Source organism: Aegilops tauschii, chromosome 3 (assembly GCF_002575655.3).
Source record: "Aegilops tauschii subsp. strangulata cultivar AL8/78 chromosome 3, Aet v6.0, whole genome shotgun sequence".
NCBI classification, from domain to species: Eukaryota; Viridiplantae; Streptophyta; class Magnoliopsida; order Poales; family Poaceae; genus Aegilops; species Aegilops tauschii.
In genome coordinates, this window is record NC_053037.3 from 3,309,856 (window position 1) to 3,334,926 (window position 25,071).

At 50.4% G+C, this 25,071-nt stretch overlaps 1 pseudogene; it reads left to right on the forward strand.

Annotated features, from left to right (window-relative positions):
- Positions 1–1,640: 1,640 nt before the first annotated feature.
- LOC109786650 (probable serine/threonine-protein kinase PBL22) overlaps positions 1,641–25,071 on the forward strand; it is a 35,955-nt pseudogene continuing 12,524 nt past the window's right edge.

The window sequence follows — 25,071 nt, forward strand, 5'->3', positions numbered from 1 at the left end:
GATTCCGCGGCGGTCTTCCTCGCTCTACAGCAGCACCCTTGACCTTGAGTACTATACGGTGTGAATCAACGGGTGGTCGTCAAGGTCAGCGCTCATCACACGGCCGACCCCTAGCCAGTCCCTCACCTTCCAGCGGTTTGAACGGGCCGGACACGGGCACACGGGGCCGGCGGCGGGTAATAGCAGCACCTGCGACATCACAGGGCGGTGGTGTCGAGCTAGTAACCCCTAACCCTAGCTCGCTGGCCGGGGCAAATTGGGTGAGCCAGAGAAAGAGGATTGACCTAGCCGTCGCCGCCGCCGAGGACCACGGGGAATCGCCGGGTGGAGCCGCCCTCGTCTTCCGTCGAGCACCAGCAGAGACAGAGGGCGGCGGGTTTCGACTTTCGATCTAGGTGGATGGGCGAAGAGGAGAGCGAGAGGGATTTGTAGAGAAGCACGGGATCTTGGCGGCGGCGAAGGGCAACTCCTCTCGGCAGCGAAGCGGGAGATGAGGGCGGTGGAGCGGGAGATGGGGCGGCGGCGGTGGAGCGGGAGACGAGGGAAAGAGAGATGTCGCAGCGGGAGGGCGTGGATCGGGAGGAGGGGTGGGTTACAGTTTTTTTCTAGGGTAGGGTGGTGGGAGGTGGGACGAAAAAAATCAGCGAAATAAAACCGTGGATGCTATTTACCAACTCAGACATTAAGAGTAGCGAAAAGCCACATCCACATCTCTCGGGAGAAGTCCTTCTTTGTAAAACTAGTCAATATGTACTTGCAATGCACGTTAATTTGAAAGTATATTAAGTGCATTCAGATATTAAGTAGGATATTATTTATGTGTTATTATGTGATTAGCACTATATTTGGCATGAAATTAACTGCACGCTAAACGTGTTGAGCGCTCGACATTGAAGCAGTCTAGGTCGTTGGATTGACATGATTTGATGACCGAGATTAATTGAATCTGCCCCTTTGGGTCTTTTTATATTGGTATAGATGATACACACACTCGTGCTTATTCGAGAAAAAAACATTTCTAGGAATCGGAGAAAGAAGTTGAAAACCGATGGCCAAGCCGTTGATATCGCTCCGTTTGCATGGAGCATGGAGCAAAGGGTAGGTGGCGGAGGGGGACGCGGTGAGGGGGCCTGACGATGAGCCCTGAGCTTGGCGACCACTCAACGGTGCAGATCGTGAGTAGCCAGGAATACCGGCCGTGTGCTCACCGCCTTCCGCGTAGATGCCCGCGGCGTGTGGAATTTCCACGACGGCTCACTCGCACCGAAAATTCTAGATCAACAGGGTAATACGGGGGCTTTACGGGATTCCTTAACTAACTAAACTTCACCCCCCCCCCCCCCTGATTTTCAGGGGGTGTGGGCCCTCCACTCCCCATTCTTCCAATCAGTTTATCCCACCTAAGCACCTCTGTAAAGTCAGTAAAAAATTGCCCGTGCGTGTAGCATTGCTCCGCTCGCACGGGGGCGACCCTTTCAAATCCGTAATGGGATGGACGAGGGGGCAGTATCCCTACATAGGAGTATTTCTCTAGTCCAAGTTCGTTAGTATACGCGTGCTATATGACTATACATTGCTAACTACTACTACTACTACTAATCATTGGCACTCCACTCCGTCTACCTTCTCTACTTCTACTTCTACTTCTTCGACGACTGGCGTACGTACAGGAGCATCATGGAGTTCCCTGCTGCGCTCAAGTGCGCCGCCGTCGCGACCCAGCTCGTCATAACCAACATCAATCAGGCACTGGAGAAGGCACACCAAAACAAGGCGGAGTACCAACACCTCAAGCAGCGCCTGCCGACGATCGGCTACGTGCTGCATCGCCTGCCGCCGGACCCGGAGTTGGAGCCGCTGCTGGCCCAGCTGATCAACATGCTGCAAGAGGCGTACGGCGTGGTCCTCAGTTGCCAGAAGCGGAGCTCCGCCAACCAGCTCATCCGGGCTAGCATCCATGCCGACAGGTTAAGGTTAGTGAACACCAGGATCGACTCCCACCTCCTCCTCTTCTCCATCACCGGCTATGCCGCCATCGCCCGCCGCCTCGACCACAAACCGAGCTGCTCATGTGCTGGCTCCCTGCACAAGTTGCAGGACGTGTGTAAGATCCTCCAAATCGTCCCTATCAACCACATCGGCGAGGTGCCGGTGTGCTCCTCTCCTGGCCCCCTGCAGGATGTGGATGACGCGTTTGTGGCGGAGCGCGAAGGCAACAACCACACCAGCGAGGTCCCCGGCTGCTCCTCTGCTGGCTCCATGCAAAACTGGGAGGACGTGTTGGTGGCGGAGCTCAAACCCGGCCATACCGGCGAGGTGCCCGTGCCGGGCAGCTCCTATGCTGGCTCCATGCCCAAGTGGGAGAAAGCGTTGGTGGCGGAGGGCAAACCCAACAACGCCGGCGAGGTCCCCGGTGTTAGGAATAACCACGACGTGTACGTGGCCGTGTCCGGTTTAGTATATGTGCATGTACGTGTCCGTGCATGTTTCCAAGGAATCACCGAGTAGGAGTAGTATTAGCCAGGTTGGCTAATATATATACCTATGTACCTCAGGTTGTAAACTGTGGATTTGTGAGAGCAATACAAAGAAACAACAGGAGCGACACGCTCCCGTGGCCATCCAAAATCGATTCAAGTGTGTGCGTTTGTGTATGTGCGTATTGGTGTCCCGGCCAGTACTACTAGTGCATACTAGTACATGAGTCAGGAGAGAATCGATCAGGATTAGCTAGCTAGGCTAGCTTTGCACTGCGGTGCATCGTCTATCTCAGCGTAAAAGAACTTCGCCGGGATCGTCAACGTTGCTTCATCGTCGTTCATCACGTGTCGCCCTACGTCAGAAAGTACTCGGCGTCGGGTCTGGGCCAACACCCGGCTGCTCCTCTGCTGGCTCCATGCCCAAGTGGGAGGAAGCATTGGTGGCGGAGGGCAAACCCAACAACGCCGGCGAGGTCCCCGGCTGCTCCTCTGCTGGCTCCATGCCCAAGTGGGAGGAAGCATTGCTGGCGGAAGGCAAACCCAACAACACCGGCGAGGTCCCGGGCTACTCCTCTGCTGGCTCCATGCAAAACTGGGAGGACCTGTTGGTGGCGGGGCTCAAACCCAACAACACCAGCGAGGTGCCGGGCAGCTTCTCTGCTGACTCCATGCAAAACTGGGAGGACCCATTGGTGGCGGAGCGCCACACCGGCGAGGTCACGGAAGTCAGCATGGTCGTCTACGAGCAGGGCCATATGAGCAACAACACGCTCAGAGACCACCTGGTGCACGGTGTCTGGTCGACGGTGACGGAGTCCTGGAGGACCCGCGTGGAGGTGCTTCTGGGTGCATCCCGGGCCGTAGAGCACTTGCACCGCTGCGCGATCATCCACGGCAACGTGAGCTCGTCCAACATCCTCCTGGATGCCAAGTGGAAGCCGCGCCTGTCCGGCTTCCTCGGCGTACAGGTCTTGCAGGCGGGCCAGCTCGTCGCGGAGGTTGTCGACCCAGAGTACCACCGCACGGGGCTCATGAGCCCGACCTGTGACGTGTACAGCTTGGGCGGCTGCCACTCAGTGGCAGCTGGGGGAAGGGGGAGGACGCCATGACCCTGGTGGATTCGACGCTCTCATTCATTCAAGGCGGTAATCTGCGGGCTGTGTTGGACGGCCGCCCGGTGTTGCAACCCATGATACATTTGGATGCGCTGGATCTCATGGCGGACACGGCGATGCTCTGCCTGTCGCCAAACGGGAAGGACCGGCCGCCAATTTCAAGCGTCACGGTCAACCTCGAGGGGGCACTCATGATCATGCGCAACAATGGGCCTATGAAAGTATTGCGAGTTTGAGCAGATCCAATGACGTCCATAAAGGACTTTTTTTTTGTGTTTGTGAATAAAACGGCTACTAAAGTATTTGTTCAGTGTTCCATAATCTTTGTCTGTAAGTGTTGAGTATCATGATTAGTTAGGAAACATATGTTCACGGTGCTTAAGCAATACAACAACAATTTTATCAATCCCATGATACTTCCAAACTGGTCTCCACCAGTCCGCGGATGGATGCTTGAGCGAATTTGTGGGCCAACGGTGAAGATGCCCTAAGTTTGGATTAAGTGACATGGGTCAATAATTTGCATTATTCCACTGTAAGTTGGGACAGACTGAGTCTCTAAAACGACTTTGCTGAAAGATACAATGAAGTCTTGAAAGCGACTATCTACAATAAAGAATTATATTCCCCCAAAAAACACAGCAACTACGTGGCAGGCTACCTCCACTTGTACTAAAATAAATCAGTCTCAGTCGACTGAGACTTCGTTATGTCTCAGCTGATGCTATATTTTTTTGATCTTGCATGAAGATTCGTAAAAAAAATATTTTCAGATTTTTTTCTTTTTATATCTTGCATGGAGATCGATACTTTTTAAAAAAAAGGAGGAACACCCCCGGCCTCTGCGTCTGGACGATGCATACGGCCAATTTATTAATTATTAACACAAGACCTTACAAAGTCGTACAACAGTAAGACCAAAGCCACCATCTTCGCAACCTCTGTCGCTACTCCTATCTAACTGATGAAGGGGCGCTGATGGTCTGGGCCTAATACCAAACAGACCTTGCAGCCAAACCTAACATCTAAGACCTGAGGTCCCAACCAGGACGCCTGCCGAGTATGGGCACCCACCAGTCTGGCGTGCTCCTCAACCAGGACGCCTGCCGGGTATGAGGCCGCCACAGCCACCCGCCACATATCCATCTTCAGAGCTGTACTGTTGCATCGGCCTTGCCCGGTCTCGCTGCCGCCGACGCCACCACAACGCCAGACAGCGTCGACCTCCTGCGCGTGTCCGTCACCACACATCTAACGCCAAGCCTCCGCTACTCCATGCCACCAAGAGCCGCCGCCAAGCCACCGCCAAGAATATGTAGAACGAAACACCGCTCCACCGAAAGGGAGGCAGCACACCCCCACCCCTCACCTGCAGACCCTTCCATCCGATCCCAATGTCCTTGGCGTCGCCTCCAGGAAGGTTACGGTGCACGGGGCGCCGCCGACGCCCGATCCGCATCGGATCTTGGGCTTTCACCCGGACATGGGTCGGAGTGGAGAGATGGTGCCCTCAGCAGCGCCCCAAAGGAGGAAAGCGGCGCCAAAAAGCGGCGTCGCCGCTGCCGGCCAGCCAAGGCGGCCAAGGTTTCCTCCGGACACCGATCTGCTCCACCAGAACACACCGCCGAACCGGGGACTGGGAAGGGATGCATGGAAGGGAAGGGGGCAATACCTCCAGATCTGGCACGCCTGCGGCTCGCCGTCCTCACGGCCGAACCCTCAGGCACGCCTCACGCCACGCCAGCAGGGGCACCCGCCCTGGATCCGATGGCCTCCGCGAAGAAGAAGCGCCGAAGACCCCGCCGCCACCTTCCCCGGCGCCCGTGCGGGCTTTCCCGGTGGTTGTCTCCGGTGGCAGCGAGGGGGTGGGGGAGGTGGGGGGAGGCGGCGGGGGAAAACCCTAGACTCCCCCGAGTCGCCCTAGGGGCGACGCGAGGGACGGGAGGGAGGGACGCGAGGGACGCGAGGGACGGGAGGGACTGGTATGGAGATCGATGCTATATCACTAGACTGAGACTTCGTTAAGTCTCAGTCGACTGAGACCTAGACACAACCTTTAATTATTCATGTTCCTTAGAATCAAATTTTATTGAAATATATTGTAGTCAATTCCATAATAATGCAAGTAAAAAAACATCTTGATGGTAAGTTTTCTAAGCACATCATCTTCTAATTAACTAAGCTCCCTGGGCCTGAAAGTGCTCACGATCGATTGAGGTCACTGGATTCCGATTTGGTGCTCAATTTTGACCAGGTCGCTCACTAGATGGGCCTTGTTGGTAAGTTGCTAGGTCGTGTGGTCTTCCGTTGTCGATGGTGCAGGGACGATATTTTCCTGGTCGAACGGTTTCTTTGTTGGACTTGGATGTGGAGCTCTCACGACCATGCTACTCGGGTGAGCACGCCGCCGCCCTGATCTCCCTGCTCCATCCACGCCCGCGTCCGATGAGACCAGATTCGGGTTCTCCATCGCACGCTCGTTACCCTCATTCCACTGGTTGAGCACTCCCCCCACGACGGGTCTGCACGCGTGTAGTGCCGCCCAGCTCTTCCTCCTTTAGCCTTCCCTGCTCCGACACCGCCAAGTGCTCTCTCCTCCCCTCCGCCGAGATCCTCCTCCATGGACACCGCCGGCCGGGTTGTGGCCCAGGACGCCGTCGAGGCAGAGCAGCGCATCCATGAGCGCCTCCGAGAAGCACGGGCGGCCGCCACGCGCATCCGCCAGGCTCCTCTGCTCCAGCGCGGCGGATGGACGGATTCGGGCGGTTAGGATGGCAGGCGGCGGACTGGAATGGGTAGGGAAGGGGCCGGAGCCGGCAAGGGCAGCAGGGCGGCGCCGGAGCTAGCAAGGGAAGCAGGGCGGCGTCAGAGCTGGCCAAAATCGGTTGGCGACGATGGCGGGTGAAAGAGGACAGGCGGCAGCAGTGGAGCGCCGATTTGGTGGAGGGCACAGGGGCACAACAGTGATGGAACCGGTGGTGGGGCCGGTAGAGTGCCGGGATCTGGCAGTGGCGACGGCACACGGAGGGCCGGGCTGGGCGGCGGCCGCGCGTATGCGGACGGCAGGCGTCGGGGGCGGGTTGGAAACCAAATGAAGGGCGGTTGGGCAATTGGCACGCGGACAGGTTTTTACTTCTCCTATAGGTGGAGATGCAAATTTGTAACTCGGGGTGTTGTATTTTACTTCTCCGATAGGCGGAGGTGTAAATTTTTTAAATCTACATCATCAGTTGGAGAGAGGTTTTTGGGCCTTGAAGATGCTTTTAGTATAACTTTGTACTAAAGTTAGTACAAAGTTGTGAGAAATTTATTTTGAGATAGAGGGAGTAGTTTGGAAGGAGAGAGTAGAGAGAAAAATAAACCGGTGGAAAAGAAAACTAACATGGAGAGGGTGGTGGAATGTGAGGCAAAAATAAACCGGTGGGGCGTTTTGGCACCCAGAAACATATGCTCTTGGTTTCTAAAATGTGTTTTAATAATATTTTGAAATGTCACAAAATTCTGAAAAAATGTTTCGCGAGTACATCTCGACATTCTAGGTATTCACAAAGTCATTTCTTCAAAAAGCGACAATTTTTGTGTCGCACGTGAAAAAGACAAAATTCAGTGTTACAAAGGGCTTTTCACGTGACATTTGTTTGTCTTTTTACACAAGCCACAGAAAACGCCGGTTTTTTTCACAAAACTTGACGTATGCACATAGAATATCGAGATGTACGCGTCAATTTTTTTTGACATTTTGAAATGTTTTTCTGATGGTAGGAGCATATGCTCCCATGTGCCAAAGTGATTTTCGGAAGAAAAACCCCGGTACCGGCGTACCAACTACCTCGTTAGTTTTCTCAAAAAAAAAACTACCTCGTTAGAAGTAGAGATACTAGTACTAATCAGTTGCCTCGTTGTGGAGAAAGAAGGTGTGTAGCGCGCCATCCCATCCCTCTCTCTCTCGAGAGAGAAGAAAGTTCCAAACCGCGGGCCAAACCGTTGAAACCGCTCCGTTTACGCAGAGCTAGCGTGGACCGTGGAGCAATGCGTGCGAGGAGGGCTCGCTGTCACCGGCCGGAAGGTGGGGACTGGCTAGGGGTCGGCCGTGTGATGAGCGCTGACCTTCGACCACCATTAAATCACACCGTACATTACTCAAGGGTGCTGATGTAGAGCGAGGAAGACCTGTTGGTCACGTCGATCATCGCGGAATTTTCACGACGGACCACTCACACGCGCCGCGACCTTTCAAATAACAGAATCTGAAATTAATTAAATGGCGAGAACATATATCAAACAACCAAAGCCTGATGCCACGCCTACAGACTCAACAATGGGAAATGCCCTCACGCCTCACCATCTAAATACTGGGTCACAGCCGGTCCGCCCGCATGACTTACCAGGAAAAAACATCTGGTGCAGCCCAGCCAAAGCATACACTGTCTACACACGCTTCAGAAGCCGTCATCATGATCGCACCACTGACTCATCTTCAGGAAAAAGATATCCATCATCCTTTCCAGACCGCTCGGCTGTCGGCGCCTCCACAATGCCAAGCAACAGCACCGTCCTGCACTTGTAGTCCACAAGACACATCCATAACCGCCAAGACTCACCGGCCTCGATGTGGTAAATACGACGCCGCTCCACCTCTGTACCCCTCCAGTTAACGCTTGCTCCAAGAACGATGGCCCCAAGAAGGGGTGTGACACTAGACGCCACCATCATCATATCCGGGAAGCCCAAATCTAGGGATTCCCCTGGAGCAAATGACCCTTCCCGGCGAGTCTACGCGATAATCCAACGCCGCAACACCCTCGCAATCTCTCAGAAGATATGTGCTTCAAAACAATGCCTGCAAGAAGGTAGACGAGGTCACATGCCGCCACTCTCCGGTCCGGCAAGCCAAACTTGAGGTTTCACTTGGAGCTCGATGCGACCGCCATCGTGACGATGCCCTAGCGACGTACGTAGACGTTCGCCGTACCATCCGCACTAGCAGATCCAGGAAATGAATTTATCCTTGATGGTAGTCCCTCTAACCAGGAGAACAACAGACAGAGGCTCGTCGGAGACGCACACCAACGTAGAAGGAACAGGCACATCAAGCGAAACAAATCCGGGCACGTGGCCCAAACCTGTCCAACCTGACCTGACTAGAGGAACCGCCGCCAGCGGGAAGAGGATCTGGGCTCGCCAGCCCTGGATCCGCCGCCACAGCTTGCGGCCCGTCACCACGTCGTCCGCCAAGCACCGGAGAACTAACATGCCATGATGCTCGTCCTGCATCACGCCCTAGCCGAAGACACCGGCCCGCATTAGTGTCCCCACGCGAGAGGACGGGAGAGCCCCACTGCCGCCTGCGCCGACCAAGCTTCGCCTGGCCACGCCCTCTGACAGCGGCAAGGGAGGAGGAAAAGGAACCGACAACGGCCGGAGTTAGGCGCCCCAGTGCGGTTGGAGGAGCCGCACAACAGCGATCTCATTTCTAGGATCGAGAGCGACTAGGAAACATGATAATCGAATGAAACTGCTGCTATCTTTATGAACGGTAATATACACTCTCTTCGTCTCAAAAAAAGCCTCTCAACATTCTACTAACTTGTGACGATGACGATGATTCTTTTTTTTTTAGGGAGCGCGACGATTCACGACTTGCAAATATATTGTAAACCCTTAGCTGTGATCTATGTTTGGTATAACACATTTACATCATGTTGTAGGGCATACGGTAGATATACCACATCCACATATTTCATAAGTATGTTTTTCGGATTTGCTACAAAGAAAAGTCGTGTCTTCGCGCTGCACACCTTAATTGGACTAAACTTTGTGCGCTGTTGAGTTACAATTTTTCGTCCTTACTTAAGTACCGTGTATAACGTGTTACACTGCTTTGGATTAATATCCTTTATAACACTATGTTTGCTAATTTTAAAGTGCACACATTCAATTGAGGTCTTCAATTAAAATTGTATCACCCAATTATAAACGGGTCAACAATTCCTCAAAACTCTCTCGTTCAATACTTTTATACTAGACACCATGCTTCCTAGTTTTTAAGGCCTCATAATTAGTTGAGGTTTTCAATTTATAATTGGATCACCCGATTTTGACCGGTTCAACAATTTCTCAAGAAGCTTTCCCATTCAATAGTTTAATTCCTATGTTCCCTAATTTAAAAGCTCTTTCATGCAATTGAGGTATTCAATTTTAGATTTGGTATACAATTTTTTGACCCGGCAAACGATTTTTCAAATCGATCAGCAACAACCGGCCTATGAAGCACATCATTCCACGCACCGTCTCACCGCCTAGAAAAAAGAAGCGTTACCATGTGATACTATTGCACCAATAGAGTACATGCATCCACCGACGCAGAAATTTCTCATAAATATACGCCGATTAGCGGATAATACAGAACCACACCACTAAAGACCCGTCAAATCAACGCATTATATAAGTAAAACATAAAACACACTCCATCATCTCCCCCACCTGCCAAATTAAATATTCCATCAATTTCAAAATATAAGGGTATTAACTTTTTGGAAAGTAGAATTTCATTAACTTTGAGAAAGTTCAAAGCAAAAAATACACGACCTCGTCCCGGGCGCATTTGCACTATGTGTCGTCTCAAGCCAAACCGCAAATGGCCTCATCTTTCTCTCTCCCAACTTCGTTTCCCGCCCAAAGTTTCGTGCTCCGCTCGAAATACCGACTCGCGCCCGTTCATCATATTTTGACCCCTCCCTTTATTATTATTTTGTTTTGTTATGGCAGGAGACGCGGTGGCGATGGTGAACAACAATACACCCTGTTTTGGCATGACGTGGAGAATTTTCCGCCCAAAATGACGAAAAAATGACCACGATCACGACTGTGGCAAAGCGCTTCCGGAGGTGTAAAAACGGTTATAGGAACGTGGCACGGAGTTTGGTGGCCCCCAAATCCGGGATGGTGCCGAAAAATAGGGGCAATACGGTCATTCCTTTTGTATCGGGCAACGTAGGGTGGACTCGGGGAGAACAACGCAACCGGGGCTCCGACCCGCGCGGCTACAGGTCTGTCGGAGAGGCCTCGTGGTGATGGCGACCCAAGAAGACTACCTGCCGCATCCCATGCGCGTCCGCACTACGCGTCGTCTCAAGCAAAATCGCAATGGACCGCCTCTCTCTCTCTCTCTCTCTCTCAAAATTTCATTTTCCGCCCAAAGTTTCTTCTCCCGCTTGAAATACTGTCTTGCGCCCGTTCTTCATATTTGGATCCCTCCTATTTTGTACTTTTCCTTTTGTTATGCCTGGGGGACACCGCGGCGATGGTGCAAGTCTACATGTCATCCACTTCTCATCAGTTGGTCGTCTATGGCATCAGTCCAAGTCGGGCTCTCTTGGCATTTCTAGGCCGTCGGACCAAAGGCCACGTGTGTGGCAACATGCCGGCTTGCGTAGGACAAGGCTAGAGGACTACTGACGATCCGGCTCAGTGGTGGCCATCGAGCTTCACGAAATCCGGTTCCCCCAGTCAACAGGGACTGGTTATGGACACACGCATTGGTTCCTCCTACCGGCGAGGCATGAATCGGCGATGTTGGGCTAGGAGTCAAAGGAGGCCCCCTCTAGTCTTCCTACCATTGTAGGTATGCTGTGATGTAGATGGTTGGCGGTGTCTTGAGCCATGGATGCTTGGGCGGCGACCGCAGGTGGTGGCCTACATGGTTAGCTCTCTGACGGGCATCATGGCGGCGATGGTGGATGTGCCTGTTGGTCATGTGGGTGGCGAGGGGTGTAGCTGCGGGTGGCTTAGGCTCGCTTTATGTCATTGGCAATGGCGATGTCCCAATCCGGATATGGAGTTCTGGACTCGTCATGGGTGTCCTCGATGCCTAGGGCTAGCATGGGTGAGCTGTTGAGCAAAAATTCCATGCTTTGTGTTGCCGGCGGCGGCAGCCGGATGAGGCCGAGCACGTCGTTGTGGTTCTCCTCTTCATGCCAGTGCTCTAGGTGAAGACCCTTGTGTGTTCGGACTCAACCGTGATGGAGTCTGACGCCGTTGCCTTTTTTGAGAGCATTGTTGTGGGGTTAGGTGCCCTAGGGTGGGGAATTGTCGCCCTTTCTGGCTCGCTCTTACCAAGTTTCATAGATAAATTTTCAAGACATTTTTTTGTCGTTTGTCGGCACAAAAAACATGATTTTATCAGCTGCTCATACTAAATTTCAAGAGTCAAAACTTAACTTTTATTTTCAAAATTCATCAAAACGTATTGAAAATGGATCATATTTGGAATCCCTTGTCGCGACAAACACGAATATGAAACCAAAATTTAATTTGAATTATTCGGTCAAAAGATATAAAGGTTTAAAAATCGAAAGCCAAAAATAAAAGGAAGCCCGAACTTGGTGCCATCGCCCTTGCTTCGAGAGCGTGGCCTGATGGAGAGCTCGACAAGGACGACTGCTTGCGTTCACCGACACCCATAACCGATTCACCGTACTCAAGGGTGCGGATAGGGAGTGATGGATAGATATGGCGCGGACCTTCTCGTCGGCTCCCATGTTGCCGAGTGATGTCCACATCGCCTCGTACGCGGGCGTACAGTTTCCCAGAATTTCCAAAAAAAAAAAAGCTCAGGTTCACACCGGAATACGCCGATATTTCAAGATATGCAGGATTCAAGTTTAAATAATCAATTGGATGCGTGAGAGTGAGAGCTACCTAGCGAAGGACGCAACATTTCTTCTAATAGTAGTAGTAGGCAATATGTTCAAGCTACGCACACTTCTTCTTCTCTTCTTGTAATCGCAGGGAGGCACTTGGTAGTTGGTAGTGACTCGTGGTGGTAGTACAGCGAGTCGTCATGCAGTATGTGGCCGTGGTGACGCAGCTCAGCGGCACAGAGCGAGGGGCGACGCGATCGAGCGGCTGAGGTTATAACGCGGCGTGCACCGCTACCGGAAGTAAGCAGGTTGTAGGTTTGGATGCGCTGGGGTGCTGGGCTGCGCTCAGTAAGCGGCGTTTAGTTACGGCCACTCAGGCTTTTGGGCCGGGTAGGTTTAGGCTTTTTTTATTTTCCTATTCCCCTTTTCCTGTTTATTTCCCTTGAATTTGAATTTGATTCCAAGGATAAAATTAAATTCAATTTAAAAAAAATCCACAAAGGTAATATTTTTCGAACATCGGAAATTAATTTCCAGCTCATATATTAAATACAAAGTTTACTGTATCTAAGAACCAGATCGAGTCGGAGATCGTCTACTCGCGTGTACCGCTGCTAGAAAAAGTATCGGCTAAGAGTAATTCATGAGTGGAAGTCAGCATTGTTGTTAGACAGACAACAGGCAAATCAACACAGCAAAGAACAAAAACAAGCAGGAAACACGAGAATTAACGTGAAAAACTCCTCGAACACGAAGGGGAAAAAACCACGGGACATCGGAATGCCCATTCCTTTCAAAGTTTAGCATAAAGGATATTCAGGCCGCTGCCATCATCCATCAGCACTTTAGTCAGTCCAGTACCTTCAACAACTGGGTCGACCACCAACGCTTGCCTCTCAGGTGTGGCTATACGTGTTGGATGATCAGACTGGTCGAATGTGATGGCAGTCTGGGACCACTTCAAATAACTTGGTGTTGCCGGAGCAACCATGTTCACTTCTCTGTTGATAACTTTTAGTCGACTTTTGCTCTCAACATCAGCAAAAATCATCAGAGTGGAATTGACGTTGGGAAAACCATCATCATCTTCTTCCTTATCCTCACCCTTGTCCGACTCCTTTTCCTTCTCATTGGGTTGTTTCTCTCGGAACTGCTAGATCAGGAGTCGACACTGTCGAGTGGTGTGCTTAGGGTAAATGAGATTACCCTCTTCATCTTTCTTGGTATGAATGTGGCATGGTAAATCCAACACATCATTTCCGGCTTGATCTTTCACTTTCTTGGGGTTCCAGGGCCCTTTGGGCTTCCCCTTGAACTTTCCTTGAGCCACAACTAAAGCCTCACCAGGAGCAGCTGGCTCGGCCTTACGTTTCTGTTAACTATTGGAATTCCCTGCTCCGGTTTCCTGGGCCACTGTTTTGTGCTTACCACTCCGGAGTCAGTCTTCCTCTTCACCGTTAGCGTATTTGGTGGCAATCTCCATCATCCGAGTCAGGGACATATCCCCTGTCCGACCGAATTTCAGATTCAACTCTCGATACTTAACACCTTCTTTGAAGGCACAAACTGCTTGGTGATCTGACACATTCTCCACTGTATGGTGCAACGTGATCCATCTCTGGATATAGTCTCTCAGGGTTTCATTCGGCTTCTGCACGCAGTGCTGCAATTCTGTTAACCCTGTCGGCCGTTTGCAAGTACCCTCAAAAGTTCTAACAAACACTCGAGCGAGTTCCTCCCAACTGTATATGCTGCCAGGTGCTAGCTGAGTCAACCATGCTCTGGCCGAGCCTTCCAACATCAAAGGAAGGTGCTTCATGGCCACTTCATCATTGCCGCCACCGATCTGTACAGCCACTCGGTAATCCTCAAGCCAAGTGTCAGGCTTGGACTCACCAGTGAACTTGCTGACCCCAGTCGCCAACCTGAAGTTGGGAGGAATCACTACAGCCCTGATGGCTCTGCTGAAGCACTCTGGACCTGAAGCATGCACTCTGCTGCCAGTCGGGTGATCTCTGTCATGACCCTCTCTGTGTGATCTGTTCCTGTCAACCAGACCTTGAACGAGAATAGATCTCGCATCAAAGCCCGGCTCCTTGGGGTCGACTGGAATTCTTCGCCCGCCACTGTGAGGGCGTCTGTCATCGTGTTGCCGAGGCACATATGACCCACTCCTCGGAGGAGGTGTGGGCACTCGAGGACGGCCGTCATATTGCTCGTGGTTTCTGTACTGATCTTGCGGGTGCCCGCGTCCCTCACGCCGCGGGGGCGATCTTGGGCTGTGGGCCGACTGGACTGTATCTGCCATCACAGACCTGCTATGAATCCTATTCCGTGACTGAGACACTGTTGTGTTCTGCTCTCCGGCTTCTCGGAGCAAGGCCCGGATCTGCATCAAACCTCTGCCAGCTTCCGACTGGGAAGGCTGAATTGACTCCGCTATTCGGGCCGCAGCTGTGAGATTTTGAATTGGAGTGCGGTATACCTGAGTTTGAGGCGGAAAAAGCTGCCGTCGACTGGATTCAGGGATCCGCTGCCGAGCACGCTCGTCGAGTGCGTGCTGGAGGTTCTCCAGTCGAGTGCGCTCAGCCAAGTTGGCCAGGCGCGCCTCCTCCAAGGCCCGGGCCTCGGGGGTTTCTCCAACGATAGGAGTGTGAAGTGCATCCATATTGCGGCGGCGAAGCTCTTCCCTCTGCTGCGAAGAAAGGGGCTCGGGGCGGTACTCCTCGTGAACGCGTGACGGATCACCGCCGCCATCACCACCGTCGTCGCGTGGGAATCTAGGAGGACTGCATGGTCCGTTGACCATGAATACTTCCGCCGCGGGATCGCTGCTGTCGCACTCGGATGCGGTCTCGACGGAGCCAGTCGAACAGGCCGTAGAGAGTTTCGTCGGGCTCGATTGCCGCGACTTGTGGGGTAGCCGACTGACGGGCCACCGCGTGTCTCACCCACCGCTGGAGCCGCGACCGACCGGAAGGCTTGCGCCGGCGAACAGCGGGGAGCGAGGACACTACAGGAGCCGACCGATACTGGGTCGACGGCTGCCGGAGAAGGACGCCGCGGACGCACACGCGAAAATGCGCCGCCCCGCGGACGGGGAGCGCCTCGACGTCGAGTGGAGCCTCTTGAAACCAGGCGGAGTCATCGGCGACGAAGACGAGCGCCCCGAAACGGATCTCGCGGCCCTCTGTTAATCCACCACCGGAAACCATGATGATGGGAATCGGAAAAATCGCAACTTCACCAAAAAGTCGCTAAGACACCTGCCCCACGGTGGGCGTCAACGGTCGTGGATCTAAGACGGACAGTAGAATGGGGGGTAGGTATGAGGAGGCAAGATCCTAGCTATGGCGAAGTTGTATACACGAGTTTTACGAGTGCAGGCCCTTCGCAGAGGAAGTAATAGCCCTACGTCTCGGAGCCCGGAGGCGGTCGACTGAATTATGCGTGTGTGTGTGTGTGTGTGTGTGTGTGTGTGTGTGTGTTACAGGGGGTGCGAACCCTTGTGCCAGTGGAGGGGGGTGGCTTATATAGAGTGCGCCAGGACCCCAGCCAGCCCACGTTACAAGGAGTTTAATGTACATAAAGAGGGAGCATTACAGGTAATTAACGTCCATAATAAAGTGATATAAATGATCATTAAGTCTATGAGTAACGCCTGACCGTTGCTGTGCAGATTGACTTTGGATCTTCTGACTGTCGAGTGGTTTCTGTTACGGTCGAGTGACATCAAATCTTCCGAGTCGAATGCTTCTGGTCGAGTGGATGTTGTTATCCTTTGAATACTTCCGACTTTAGGGTTATGTCCTAGGGGAGGGTGTCTAGGTCAGGCCTATGACCCTACCCTAAGTACATAGCTTCATCAAGTAGTACTACCCGCAATGGTGACTCTAACAGATTGTTTACTTTTAGCAGGACAAGTGTGAGGGCGCTAATGATTACTCCCTCCGTTCCTAAATATAAGTCTTTTTAGAGATTTCAAATGGACTACAACATACGGATGTATGTAGACATATTTTAGAGTGTAGATTCACTCATTTTGCTCCGTATGTAGTCACTTGTTGGAATCTCTAAAAAGACTTATATTTGGGAACGGAGGGAGTACATGGTAATAGTGGTAACTGAAAGTGCTAGTTATCGACTAGAGGGGCGTGAATAGGCGATTTTTACGAAATTCTTCAAAACATGAGAGTTTTGAAGACAAACAATAAAAGTGAACGTATTGATATGCAGCGGAAGCTAGACTGCACTAAGCAAGCCATAGTCAAGTATGCAATGAAGTGAAAGCACGAAGACTAATAGCAGCTAGGTAGAAGATCAGGATGGAAGATGGTATGAAGCCAAACAACGATAGTAGTCACACATTGAAGTCAAACAGGTAGTGCAAGCATGCAATGACTTCACGAAGACAGATTGTAAGTAAAGAGAGGGAGAGGATAGAACCAGTCACTTGATGAAGACTATGATTTGTTGGACCAATTCCAGTTGCTGTGACAACTGTACGTCTGGTTAGGGAGGCTGAGATTTAACTCAGAAGATCGTGTCTTCACCTTATTCCCCTTGAGCTAAGGACACCCAGTCCTCGCCCAATCACTCTGGTAAGTCTTCAAGGTAGACTTCCAAACCTTCACAGACTTCGTTCACCGGCAATCCACAATGACTCTTGGATGCTCAGAACGCGACGCCTAACCGGCTGGAGGATTCACAGTCCTCAAGTGTAACAAGTCTTCAGGTCACGCGGACAGAAAGACTTCAGTGATGCCTAACACTCTTTGGCTCTGGGTGTTTGGGCTTTGTCCTCGCAAGGATTTCTCTCTCTCAAAAGCTTCGGAGGCGGGTTGCTCTCAAACGACAAAAGCCGTGCATTAACTCTGAGCAGCCACCAATTTATGGTGTAGGGGGTGGGCTATTTATAGCCACTAGGCAACCCGACCTGATTTGTCCGAAATGACCCTGGGTCACTAAGGAACTGACACGTGTTCCAATGGTCAGATTTCAAACACACGCGGCAACTTTACTTGGGCTACAAGTAAAGCTGACTCATCCAGCTTTGGATAAGATTTGCTCTCATTGTCTTCGCTCGAAGACATAGGATTTGGTTGAGCATCACTTCAGTCACTCTGACTTTGTTCACTGCGACCCTACTTAACAGTACGGTGGTTCCTATGACTCAACAAAGAAGAAAAGGAAACAACGAAACAACTAAGTCTTCGTGCTCCATAGTCTTCACGCGATGTCTTCTCATGTCATAGTCTTCAATGTGAATATCTTCACATACCACCTTTGTCTTCATACATTGTTAGGGGTCATCTCCGGTAGGTAAACCGGATCAATGAGGGACTACTACCTGTGTTATCCTGCAATTCTCACAAACACATTAGTCCCTCAACCAGGTTTGTCGTCAATACTCCAAAACCAACTAGGGGTGGCACTAGATGCACTTACAATCTCCCCCTTTTTGGTGATTGATGACAAACTGGTTGAAGTTTTCAACGGGGATAAAAGTATGTGAAATTGTAAAAGATAAGGTATTGTCTCCATAAGTAGCAAAAGGCTTCCCCTGAAAATGTGCATATAAGTAATTTGCTTTTGGAATGCAAATGCACATGGCAGGTTGTACTTATGGAGATCCTCTTCAACTTATGAAGACAATTCATCATGCATGATTTGATATAACGAAGATAATGACATGCATAATGAAAAATGGACGTCTGCAATATGACTTAGTGCGGGATTTATCATCGCACATGCGGAATTTATCATCGCATCACAGTATAGCAGAAAACGTAGCAGACGTCCATCAAGTTTAAGTGTTACAACTCAAAGAACCAAATGTATCAAGAGCGAGAGTTGTAAACACTAGGCAATATATAAAACAACTGCCCATATGGACCCGCTTGAAGACTATCAACTCATATGTTTCTCCCCCTTTTGTCAGTAAGGACCAAACAGGTTTGAAGACATAGAGCCTCTACTCGTTCCCAGAAGGAGTAGGTGAAGCTGCAGGGTCGGCGTCGGGGTTTGGCGGTGTAGAAGAACTTGGTGCAGTGTCGATACGCGCTGAAGTTGGAGGTGGTGAGGTAGCATCATCTTGATCATCTAGGACTCGGGCATTCACCGTTGCAGCTGAGGAGGAATAATCAGAGTCTTCAAGATAGGGAGTTCGACGCAAGACAACATTCCTTGGAGGAGTGGAGTCAAACTTGAATCTTTCAGTGAAGCCATCGTCTTGAAGATCTGCTTCAGCACTCAGCAATGTCAAACTCTTCCATGACCTCCGACAGGTTTCATGTGTAACAAAGGCATTCTTGGTGGCAAGATTGCGAATGCGATTGATGTCCACCAAGAGGCTTTGCATCTGCCGCTTCAGCCAGTAGTGATGCTTATCCTGTTTCTGATGCAGGGCAACGAGAAGCTCTCGGTCATTGAGAACACGAGATCGCTTCCGAGGCCTTTGAGCAATAGTGCTTTCAGTGGCTTCAGTTTGAGCACGGTGAGGTAAGCGTGTAAGCCAAAGGATAAACACGAGTGACTGCCTGGACTCCTTCAATGGGCTGTGTGAAGCTTTGGTGATCAGCATTGTGACGACAAACGGGCTCCTTGGCAGGCTCTGGGTATATGGCTTCAACTGACATATCAACTTCAGGCAAAAAGATCAGATGGTTGCGAGCAGAAGGCTGATAGTTGACAGCTGAATGTAGCTTGATGAGGCGCATAACCCATGGAGCGTAGAACTTCAGTCCAAAGAGATCAGAGCCTGATGCAACCAACTGCCTGATAAAGAAGTCTTTAGCATTGAAGCTGATGCCGTTGAAGATATAAAAGACCAAAGTCTTCACTGCTCCTTCAAGTTTCGCTGCTGAAGAATGTTCTTTGACAGGCCATAGAGTTCGCCTTATGATATGATAAATAGTGCGGGGCAGATACTCTAGGTCTTCAACAAAGAACTCTTTTGGGTAATCAGCGTCATGTGGCAGAGGCTTCATCATGCTCAACATTTGGCTCATGTTGGGCTCTGGCTTCTGAAAGATGCTCTCCAATGCATTGCGGTGAAGCTGACAACCAGGTTCATATAGTTCACCTGGAGTGGGCAGACCAGTGAGCTCAATAATGTCAAAAGATTTAGCTTCATGGTGTACGTTGCCTGTCATCCACTCAAGGACCCATGTCTTCGGATCCCTGTTGTAGCCGCGAATGTGGAGGGTGGCGTAGAATTGCAGCAGAAGCTCTTCATTCCAATGCTCCTTATCAGTCACAAAATTCAGCAATCCAGCATCACGGAAGTAGTCAAGGGCTTCTTCAAGGCATGGCAATCCAGCAATGGCTTCACAGCCAAGACGCATATGAGGGAAGATGCGCCCTTGGTTATAAAGAACACAAGAATAATAACTGCGCTGCTGATAGCTCCAGAACCGATCTGATGAAATCTTTGGCTTGGAATAGGGGTTCTTGGCACTATCAAAGAAAGTGTTGTGCGCAATGAAGCCATTTGCATTGAAGGACCCTGGCGAAGTGGCAGTACCTGGAAACCTGGGCAGTCTTGGCTTAGGCTTCTGGACCTGAGGCCTGTGCTCGACATGGTAATCAAATTGCAGACCAGCAGCAGGTGGAGGAACCAGAATAGGCCATCTGACAGTGACCAACTGACCATAATTGTATGCTTGCTGGATAGTATGTGGCCTGGGAGGCGGTACAGGAGCAGTGGCAGTGACTTCAGGCTGCAGATTTGCATCAGGTGCAGCATTGACTTCAGGTGCTATCACTTCGGGCACCACATTGACTTCAGGCGCCACATTAGCTTCAGCCATGACAACGTCATTGGCTTCAGTGTTGGTGTTGGTGGTCGCCTCAATGTTGTTAACCTCCACTTGAGTAGCTGGAGGGTCGGACACGTTCTCCTCGAGAACAACTTCAGGGTTGGACGGGGGTGTAGCAACACGAACTTCTTCAACTCTTGGTTCTTCTTGGTCATCGGCTGATGCAGCCGGAATATCTTCAACCGCGTTGGCTTCAGACTCAGGGTTGTTCACAGTTGGACAGGCTTCAGGAAATACTTGGCGTGAAACCGATTGGCGCTCTTCTCCTTCTGGAACACTCGACAAGGTGACTTGAGCCCTTGGTCCCTTGCGAAGCCTGTGGAAAGCTGGCAACACTTGTGGAGATGGAGTAGGTTGGGCCTCAAAGTCATCATCTTCAAGCACCGGAGTGGTGACTTGAGTTGGAGGAGTAGTTGGTGTTTCTGCTAGACGGGGGGAGTCTTGAGGGTGATCAGCCCATGAGTCATCCTGAGCAATTGGCCTCAAAGGACGACCAATGCTGATGAGTTCGTTGTTCGTAAGAACAGGCGATGATACCACATTGTGCTCAATCTGAGGAAGGACTTCATCATCTTCAACATTGTCTTGATGACCAATGTCTTCAGCTGCGGTGGGGTATATAGCTGGAATGTCTTCAGCTTCAGGAGCCTCTGGGGAAGCAGGCTCATGAACTATCAAGCGACGTTCTTGTTGTGCAGATGCAAGACGAGCAACAGAAATTGGCTCGACGACAAGGGGCTCTGTGGGAGCAGCCCGATCTTTCTTCTTGGTCTTGCGCTTCTTGGTGGGTGGAGCATCGTTAGTGGTGTTCTTGGTCTTGCGCTTTCTGGCTTTGGCTTCAGCTGCCCTTGTCTTCTAAAGCTCTGAAGCCACTGTGGGGACCTTAGGCTTCACGCCTGTCATACTGGCTGGGAAGACAATGCGAGGTTCTTCCCGCCTGGATGGTTCAGCTTGGTCCACAGTAGGCTTCTTCTGCTTGGCAGCCATCTTGGGGTCGATGCCAGGACGCCCAAGTGCCTTGCGCTTCTCAGCTTCATTGTAAGCTTGAACACACTTGGCAGCGAGGATCTTCATGCGCTCTCGAGAACCTTTGGCTTCTTCACATTTCTTGTGAAACGCTTCCTTGAGCTCATGCAGCATGACCTTGAAGTTTTGGACGTCTGTCACGCTGAGCTTGGCCATGTGCTTCTTGAACTGAGCCTTTTCATAGTCGATCTTGTGCTTCAGCTCAACAATTTTCTGAGCAAGAGCTAGCTCAGGAGCAATGGCGCCATGGAAGGAGATGCTTAGCCCAATGGGAAGTTGCAGATCATCAAAGTTGAGATTGGGGGTGTCAAACCACTCATCAATGAAGTTGTTTAATACTTCCACATCAAAGAGAGGCAAATCATTGAAGATTTCCGCCTCTTGCTTGCTCTTTATCAGCTGCTCAAGAGCATTATCAGCAAGATCGTCGTCACTTGACAGATCAATGGCGTCGTTCTCATTCCTCAGAACGGCAGCAGGGGTCAGAGCTGGACCAGGAGTGTGCATGGGCTTCTTCTTCTTTTTGTCAGACTTGGAGATGCGTGAGAGATCTTCAGACTGCACACTTGGTGCAGGAGGAGCAATGGCCAGAGGCTTCGCTCGCGAAGCTTTTGGTGCGGCGGAAGGCTTCGAAGCCTTGGGTTTCTTCAGCTTCTTAGGCTTCGGTGGTGCAGGCGCTTCGTCAGAATCAGCGTCATATGCAGGTTGATCCACGTATGTCCCTTGAACCATAATATGAGTGATGAGACCTTCTAGGTTGTAGAAGGGCCCAAGAAGATTGGGTTCAGCTTCGCGTGTGCCATTGGCACGAGGAGCAGAGGGACCTGGGTTGAAGTCTAATCCCTGCGACTTCTTGTTTTCTTTGGCCGAGTTCTTGGCAAACTAAAAGTTGCGCTTGAACAGATTGTCGTCACGAGACCATAGCAATGAAGATGGGTCGGCATCAGCGGGCTGCGGTCCACGGACCATGCAAGGGTAGAAGCCTTGATCAATGGCTTCAGCTCTGGACCTGGGTGGAAGATTTTTGTACAAGATGTCTCCCCAGGGTCGCTTGATGGCATTTTTCTCAGCATATTCCTGGGTCACGAACCTGTACTTGTACAATTGTTCTGCCCAATATCTTCGAATCCATTGGATTCGTGTTTTGCGCTGATTATAGTCCTCCTCTGGATCTGTCTTGTACAGCTCATAGAGGTCTGGTGGCAAATCCTTCGATGTGTTCCCGCGGTGCTGTCTGCCACCCTTCCTTGCAGACTTATCTGTTGCCACGAAGTTCAGATTGAATGGCTTCAACACTGTCAAAGGCTTCCGTCTGCTGGTCAGACAGGAACTGGCTTCGGGAGAGTTGATATGATGCTGTAAGAATTCTGCAAATGAATGCAGACTATGAGAACCAAGGGGTTCTCCCACAGACATGTACCTGTGACAGCATTAGAGATGCGAGGGAAGGGGAAGAGATCATATGCATTCTCAGAAGATTTTGAAGATAAATCAGTTTAGAAGACATTGACCTCATAGCGCGAAGACATTCACTTATATGTTGAGAGTTGGTTCCAGATTTGTACGAATCCAAGAATAAGTACAAGTGAGGAATCTAACTACGTGTGAAGCATAAGTGAATATACTAGGCATCATATGAGATGCAGACAGGATAGATCCAAATTTGTGGAGGCAGAAACCACTTTTGGTAGAAAGGATGAATCTATAGGATCAAAAAGACAGTAAAAAGAGGATTTTAATTTACCACACAATGAACTGCTAGACGGAGTAGAAGATGAGGCCGAGCAGTTCGATCTTCCGTGCCCTAACTTGGTGACGGAGGACACCTACGGTGGCGGCGGAGAAGACGATGTCTGCGGCCGGCGTGAAGATGGCGTCGGAGAGGTCGCGGCAGCTAAGCGCTTCGTCGCCGGCATCGTCGAGAGCTAGCGGTGGCGCTGGGGTTTGTCGAGTTGGAGAGGTGGAAGAAGGATTTTGGCCGCGATTGGATGTGCATTTATAGGGAAAGGGACGGCACAGCGCAATTACGCAGGTGCCCCTAGCGGTTCACATCTGAGGGACACGTGGCGAACATGCAACACATTGGGAGTTGTCCCACGTTCCCACGCCCGCCTGGACTGTCGGGTGGTCGTTCCAGCTTCTCCGGGTTTCAGGCAATAAGAATTAAGCATTTAAAACGGATTTAATGTTTGTCTCTGTATCTTCTGCTGACAAGGACGCAGAGAAGACATTCGACTGTTTCAACAGAATGCATATGATTTGGATAGATAGAGTTTGAGATAGGAAGCATAGAGAGGTTAGGGTCCGATCACATTCACTTAGTTCAAAAGATTCAAACGAGAAGACATAGCTATAAGTGAATGTTGTAGAGGACAGAACACCAAATCAACATAGTGAAGATAAACATGAAGTCAGGTTGATATTGAAGACAAACCAAATGCGAAGACATAGCAAATGTAACGCCATGAGCAAAACACTTCAAAAAGAAGAATTTGGTGGTGGCGTTACCCACCATATAGGAAGTATTAGACCCAGACATGGCGCACAATTATCGTGGCGCTCCGAAGTCGAATTCGGCATTAATGTATTCACACTCAGAGTGTAAGTCTTCATTGATTGAAGATATACATTACTTCGTGTGTTGCACATCTAAGTCATCAACATGCATCGGTGTTAGGATGTGTGCCTGATCACAGGACATACGAGGATTCCAAGATATTTAGCTCACACCGCAACTTGCAAAACCTTTTCTCATCCAAGGGCTTTGTGAAGATATCTGCCAATTGCTCTTTAGTGTTGACGTGAATGATTTCAATATCTTCCTTCATAACATGATCTCTGAGAAAGTGATGACGAATTTCAATGTGCTTTGTCTTTGAGTGCTGAACTGGGTTGTTGGCAATCTTGATGGCGCTTTCGTTGTCGCAGTAGAGTGGTACTTGTTTCAGATGGATGCCATAATCTTTGAGTGTTTGCTTCATCCATAGAAGCTAAGCGCAGCAAGATCCAGCAACAATGTATTCAGATTCAGCAGTGGAGAGTGATACACAGTTTTGCTTCTTTGAAGAGCAACAGACAAGTGATCGTCCCAGAAATTGACATGTGCCTGATGTAGACTTGCGATCCACCTTGTCACCAGCATAATCAGCATCCGAGAATCCAACTAGATCAAACTCTGAGCCCTTTGGATACCATAATCCTAATGTTGGGGTGTAAGCCAAATATCGAAGAATTCGCTTCACAGCTAAGTGATGCGATTCCTTTGGTGCCGCTTGAAATCGAGCACACATGCAAACACTAAGCATAATATCTAGCCTAAATGCACATAAATAAAGTAAAGAACCAATCATGGAGCGGTATACCTTTTGATCGAACTCTTTACCATTTGCGTCAGGACCCAGATGACTCTTGGTTGGCATTGGCGTCGTGTAACATTTGCAGTCTTGCATTCCAAACTTCTTCAGGCAATCTTTGAGATATTTCTCTTGAGATATGAAGATGCCATTGCTTTGTTGACGAATTTGAAGACCAAGGAAGAACTTCAGCTCACCCATCATGGACATCTGATATTGCTCTTGCATCATGTCTCCAAATTCATCACTGTATTTCTGGTTGGTGCAGCCGAAGATAATGTCATGCACGTATATTTGGCACACAAACAGTTCACCATCATATGTCTTCGTGAAGAGTGTGGGATCCAGGGAACCAGGTTTGAAGCCTTTGCTCTTCAGGAAGTCGTTGAGTGTGTCATACCAAGCGTGAGGGGCTTGTTTGAGGCCATACAGTGCCTTGTTTAGCTTGTACACCATATCAGGATGTTTTGAATCTTCAAAGCCAGGAGGTTGTGCAACATACACTTCTTCTTCAATCTTTCCGTTGAGAAATTCACTCTTCACATCCATTTGATACAGCAGGATGTTGTGATGATTTGCATAGGCTAGCAGTATGCGAATAGCTTCAAGCCTAGCCACAGGAGCAAATGTTTCAT